Below are 6,906 nucleotides of genomic sequence, written 5' to 3'. Positions count from 1 at the left end.
TTTTGCCAACAAAGTCTTTTGATTTTTTTAATTTTTAGGAGATCCCAGTTATCTACCTTATCTTCCGTTATTTGTGCATTTCAGGTTTTTTTAAAAAAAAATCATTTTATTGGGGGCTCATACAACTCATCACAATCCGTACATTTTCAATTTTGTTACATAAACTATATAGACTCAAAATTAGGTGCCCTAGATTTGACTGGATGTTGTCTTCTAAGAACTTTATTGTTTTAATTTTAAGTCTTGATCCATTTAGAGTTAGTTTTTGTACATGGATGTTGAATCATTTTTCTGCATATGAATATTCACTTTCGTGAGTACCATTTGCTAAAGCGACTTTGAACAAGTAAGGCTGTGCCATTTCCATATGGCAAGTTGTTAATAAGCCTTCCTCCAATCCTGAGACCATTGTTCTTCACATAATGTAGCTCCTCTGATTATTTGCTCAGCATACAGATAGAATACACCCTGTCACACAGATCTCATGATTTTAAACCATGCAGTATTTCCTTGTTTTGCTTAAACAACTGCCTCTTGACCCATGAACAAGTTCCACAGGAGCACAATGAAGTGTTCCGGAATCCCCATTCGTCTTAAGACTGTCCATAGTTGTTGTAACCTACACACTCGAATGCATTGGCATAGTCAATAAAACACAAGTAAACATCTTTCTCGTATTCTCGGCTTTCAGCCAAGATCCAGCTAACATCAGCAATGAAATCCCTTGTTCTATGTTCTCTTCTGAATCTTGCCTGAACCCTGGCAGTTCCTGGTACTGATTACAGCCATTGCTCGATGATCTTCAGCAAAAGTTTACTTGCATATGATATCAGTGATTTAGTTCTACATTTTGAATATTCTGATGGGCTACCTTTCTTTGGAATGGGTACAATTATCTCTTATAGTTGGTTGGCCAAGTAGCTGTCTTCCAAATATCCTGGAATAGATGAATTAAGTACTTGCAAAGCTTCATTAGCTTGTTGAAACACTTCAATAGATATTCCACCAATTCAGTGCACGTTGAACTTCTTCCTTCAGCACCATTGGTTCTTGTTCATGTGCTACCTCCTGAAATGGTGAAATGTTGACTAGATTTTTGTTTTTGTATTTTGGACCTGGTATTCTTTCCATCTTCTTTTGAAGCTTCCTGCATCCTTTAATATTTTGCTCACAGAATCTTTCAAGATTTTTACTAGAGGATTACATTTTTTTCTTGACTTCTTTCAGTTTCTGATATGGGGAGCACATTCTTCCCTTTTGCTTTTTTAATTCTAGGTCCTTGCACATGTCATTCTAATATTTGGCTTTGCCTTCTCAAGCTGCCCTTTGAAATTTTCTATCATTGACTTTGTCCTTCCTTCCATTTGCTTTACCTACTCTACAGTTAATAGCAAGTTCCGAAGTCTCTTCTGACATCAATTTTGATCTTTTCTTTGTTTATTTGTTTAAATCATTTCATTGGGGGCTCTTCCACTTCTGATCACAATCCATACAGACATCCATTGTGCCAAGCATATTTGCACACAGGTTGCCATCATTTAAAAAACATTTCCTTTCTGCTTCAGCTCTTGACATCAGATGACTTTGGGCATTCTTTAGGAACGAGGTTCCGGATGTCTTCACACTTTCTTTCATTAGCGTTCAATACATCAAAGTGTTTTTCTCATAATTTCAGGTGGGATCAACTCCGGGTCATATTTCGGCTCTCATGAACTTGTTTTCATTTTCTTATGTGTGAGCCATTGGTGATCTATTCCAGTCAGCCTTAGCTGTTGGTATTGAGCTTCTCCATCACCTCTTCCCATGGATACAGTCGATTTGATTACTCTGTACTCCATCTGAAGAATTCCATCGGTATGGTCACCATTTGTGTTGTGGAAAAAAGTATTTGCTATGAACAACTCGTTGGTGGTGCAAAATTTTATCATGTGACCTTCAGTTTAGTTTCTATCATCAAGGTCATATTTTAAAACTACGATTCCTTCCTCTTTGTTTCCAACATTTGCATTCCAATCACCAATATTTATCAATGCATCTTGATTACAAATTTGATCAATTTCTGAGTAAAGATATTGGTAGAATTCTTCAATTTCTTCAACACTAGCTTTTGTGGTTGGTGCCTAACTTCGTGTAATTGTTGTATTGATTGGACTTCCTTGAAGGCAGATATCACAGACAGCATTGTACTGCAAGATTGATTTTGAAGTCTTTTTAGTCAATGACTACAACCCCATTGCTTTTGATTATCTCATTCCCAGAATAGTAAATCATTTGATTTTCTGATTTAAATTGCCAATACCAGTCCATTTCAGCTCATAAATGCCTAGGACATTGATCTTTATGTATTCAATTTTATTTTTGACAAATTCCAATTTCCCTGGATTCGTACTTCACACATTCCAAGTTCCCATCATTAGCAGACTTTGCAGTGTTTCTCCTTACCTCGAATCTTTCCCCATAAACACATGAGAATGGGAGAGTCTCCACTCCCATAGGCTTTACCCCACTCATGTCACCACGGTCAACTCCAATTTCAGAAAGCAGCTCTTTCTCCATCACATTTCGAGTACCCACCAACTAAACCCACTGTCATCAAATTGATTCTGACTCAAAGTGATTCTAGATAGGTTTCTGAGACTATAAATCTGTATAGGAGCAGACAGCCCCGTCTATCTGTGTGGAGCAAGGGATGAATTTGAACCACCACTGTGGTTGGCAGCCCATTGCTTATCCCCCAGTGTCACCAGCATACCCAGTTTATAAGTGTACAAAGATCTTAATACCTTACTATCAAAAGGACTACCTGATAAGGATAGGATTTTTTTTAACTATAGACTCCTCAAGAAGATCAAGCCATTCAGGCAAGAAGGGGAATTTCCCTCAGTACCAGAAAAATTTTATCCAAGGTTTCCAGCATGTGACCTAGCCCCAGGAGACTAAAGAGAAAGAAAAGCCAGCTGGTCTGAAATCCAGGGAATTGTGCAGACCCCAGAGGCTATAGCTGCAACCCAATAACCTGGTGCAGGTAGTCAGGGATGTCTTGACCAGCTTAGGACAGCTGGCATGTCCTGAGCTAATCTAACTGTGAATGGTTATGGTCAGAGAGAGTGTCTACTACGGAAGGGCTGGTGACGACCAAGAATGAAAAGGTGGAAAGACAAAGCCTGGATCCACTTGCTGATCAATGGCACACAGAGTGTCACCACCACAAACACACCAAGGTATATTTTTCAAGGTATTTAATATTGAATATTTGATTTTGTCCAGTAGTTTCCTATCCAAAGGGACAACCAAGACAGAAGTTGCGGCAAGAGAAAAAGGATGGAAAAGGAGGTTATTTAAGATGCGATCTAATATCCACCCACACTACCAGAAGTTAGGGTTATGAGTCTTTTTCCATGAGGGAGACTTTCTAGAGGGGTCCACACAGCATCCGCCACTTTCATGTTGCAATATGAACCAGGGCTGGGTCAGGAGATAGGCCAGCGTGTCTCCTGGTAGCATGTCTGGAATTATTTTACTTTCAAATGGGGGTATGGGAGCAGGAAAAGTGAATTCTGCCAACTTCTTTCTTCTAAGTTGGAGTGTTCTTGGGAAGAAATTATCTTTGCCACTTCAGAAGCCAATGTGTGAACAGGAAGGGAAATAGATCTGATACATGGAGCAAGGAGAGCAGAGAGAATACACGAGCTCCACTGGCACTGAGGAACTCTGTGACCAATCTCACAGCACCTTTTTCAGAATTTGTGATAAATAAGATAAGATAAATAAGATAACAGACGGGTTCTTAAAGTCTCTATACTACGACATCTATTGCTTGCATCTAATGCTTTCTTATCATCTTTCGGCTTATCTGCCTATTCCTTTCCCTTCTTTTTCTATATCTTCATATAGGACTGGACTATTTCTATTTCTGAGTTCTTCCTAAATTGCTAATTCCAGAAGAATTATTTTGGAGAAAGACCAGAGCAGGTCCTTGGGTTGAGTTGTCACCGAGCAATGTCATCATCCATTGCTCTTCATGTCATAGGACGTGTGTGTGTGCGTGTGTGTGTGTGTGTGTGTGTGTGTGTGTGTGTGTGTTTGATGTAATCTCTGTAGGGACTCATCCAATGTTTACTATATGAAAAGACTTCAAAAGGTTCACAAAAAAGCTCCACTATCTTTTTAAAACAAAAATTCCCATGAACTATTTTGAAGACCCATTGTAGGCCCAACACTGATTTAAGTCACTTTAAATGGACTTACAGAATCCCAACAACAAGCTGATAAGGGATAGTTATCATTACTGTCCCCACTTAAGGACAGGAAAAGAGAAGTGTGAGGAATAACTCAATCGGATGTTACACGTCTGATATGTGAGAGAACTTGGATCCAAACCCTGACTGTGATGCTCCCGGACTTTTGCACGTCTCTATGACAACCTCACAGGGAAAGTGCTACACACAAAGCCAAGTCTTACTAGATCCGAACCTAAAGGACAGGGAGTAATGTAGTTAACTGGTGACTATGTCAAAAGCACAATTTCAATGCAAAGAAGGACAGGACACGTCCCCACGTGTTGGGTGACTCCTAGTACCTTCCTGACATATCTCTGCTTAGGATCTCTAGCATCTATATAAGGACAAAACACTACTTAAAATGGAATATTATGCAAAGTGATTACAGTCCAGGGTGGCAAACGGGTTAATGTTCTTTCAAAAACATTGGTGTTTTCTTAATATTAAAAATGATGAATGCTTGCCTGAGCAACCATACTTTAAAGAAAACGAGGCAGAAAATGTGGGAAGGAACATAATAGAAGTTATATTACAAAATGTATTTTGGAACTAAGAATATATTATTTCTCTAAGTCTGAAAGCATGTATTGTCTCTTTTCATTTTCAAGTGTAATTACCTATATATTATACCATCAGTTGGCATCTGAGTTAGTTAATTGTGCCAACCTGACCGATAATCACATGTGGGGCTAATTGAAAGGCGGAGGGATGAATGGGTGGTGAGTCTCGCCTTTCTAGTTTTCGGGTCTCTTGCTTTATGATGGTGGCACTAGCATGCAGCTGCCTTAGCAGTTCCCTTCTTCAGCTTGCAAGATTGACTTCCTACAAGACATCCCCAAGGAGAAGCTACATGGACCTATCCCGATGTAGCCCTGGGTGCTGGAGCAGCCGTGTGGAGACCCCTGCTAGTGCTGAGATGCTTATTCGTTCACTGACTCAGCTTTCCTCCTGCAGTGGGCATCATTGCCTCTGTTTTGTGAGGTGGAGGACTTTGTGGACTGGTGTTGGGTTAAGGGGTTAATGTTGGACTTGTGGGTTTGGGCAGCATTGGGTTGGGATGTTTTCTTTACATAAAACTATCTTATACATGAGTTGCTATGGATTTGTTTCTCTAAAGTACCTAGACTAATACAGCATCATACATAAACTAAACTAAATTCATTGCCATTTGGTCAAGGCTGACTCATAGTAACCCCTCTGGGTTTCTGAGACTGTAATTGTTAACGGCGAGTACAAAGCCCAATCATTCTCCCTCAGAGCTGCTGGCGGCTTTGAACTGCTGACCATAGATACAGACATAGATCACTGCAATTAAATCGATTCCAACTCATAGTGACCCTATAGGACAGAGTAGAACTGCTACTTAGTGTGGCAGAAACTGTAAATCTTTACAGGAGCACACCCATGAGAGTGCTTCAAGAAGTTGGTGGCAAAATTCCATTCTCTTTTAATTAATTTCTCTATATACTTTTTGAAGCTAATACACAAAATTCACTCTAGAGATAATAGTATCTCAAAGCAATGATCAATTATATTCTCAGCTCAATAGAGGTAACAGAGTTGCAATCAGAAGAGCTGATTATTAATGATACTAAAAGAATGATTATATAAGCATATTGTTTAATAAAAAAAGAAAAGAAACCATAACTCCAATCATGAATCCCAGATGAAAAGCAGATATTATAAATTTGTGGTGCACTTTGGTAATCTAGAGGATTCTCATGTGGACAATTCAATGTTGTGACCTCAAAGGCAGTCCATTAAATTTACAGGAGAGTATTACCAAAATATTTAATACTTATGAGTCTCCAGCAAATCAGATAGACCAGTTTGTGAAAGTATGTAAACATAAATTAAATTCACCTGTAAAAGAAAGGTGGTCTGCAAGTTCCTCCTCCTCTTTTCAACTTTAAATATTTGTAGAAATTAACTTGTGATTTTGAAACTTTTCATATTATTTTTCTCTTATTGCTATTAGAGTTGGACATTCCAACAGTATTTGATTTACATTCTCTGTTTCAGTTTTTAAAAATGCTCCAAATGTAAGCATTTGTCTTGCCGTGGTTTTCAAGTTCTAAGTGGACATTTTAAATGAACGCCTTGATGTAAATGGGAAAGCAGGAGGCCGAGTGATTCCAAGTGAGGCACGAAAACAAAGAGAAGGAGCTTTTATTTGGTATGAGACAAATGAAAGACATAAATAGTCGACATAACACAAAAATAAACCATTCTTAACCCTAGTAAGGGTCCCGACACTGAAGGAGCCATGCCAACCTACTAACTCTAGGAAGCAGAATAAAGAGAAGTTTATTAGAAGATGTCAACAAGGAGACCAATAGCGGCACAGGCTGTCTTCGTGGTGCCCCATTTGAAATCAGAATATAGAGAGAACATACACACCTACATTTGGGGGAGTCACAGAGTCACTTCAGTAACAACCACTGACCATGGGCAAGCAAACAGAGCAATAAGGCTCTGATGTCATAGGCCAGTATCAGTATGTCTTTCTTGACTAATAGGGTCTACTTTCAGTCACTAACAGGTAAAGAAGAGAAGACTCACAGAGTTATCTGGCCCCTCTAAGTGACATCCATCTCCAACCTATCTGCTTTTGAGCAATGTAGGG

The sequence above is a fragment of the Echinops telfairi genome, unplaced genomic scaffold (genome assembly GCF_000313985.2).
Source record: "Echinops telfairi isolate 266 unplaced genomic scaffold, ASM31398v2 ScPeMD7_40;HRSCAF=151, whole genome shotgun sequence".
Lineage (NCBI taxonomy): Eukaryota > Metazoa > Chordata > Mammalia > Afrosoricida > Tenrecidae > Echinops > Echinops telfairi.
This window is presented reverse-complemented; position numbering follows the sequence as displayed.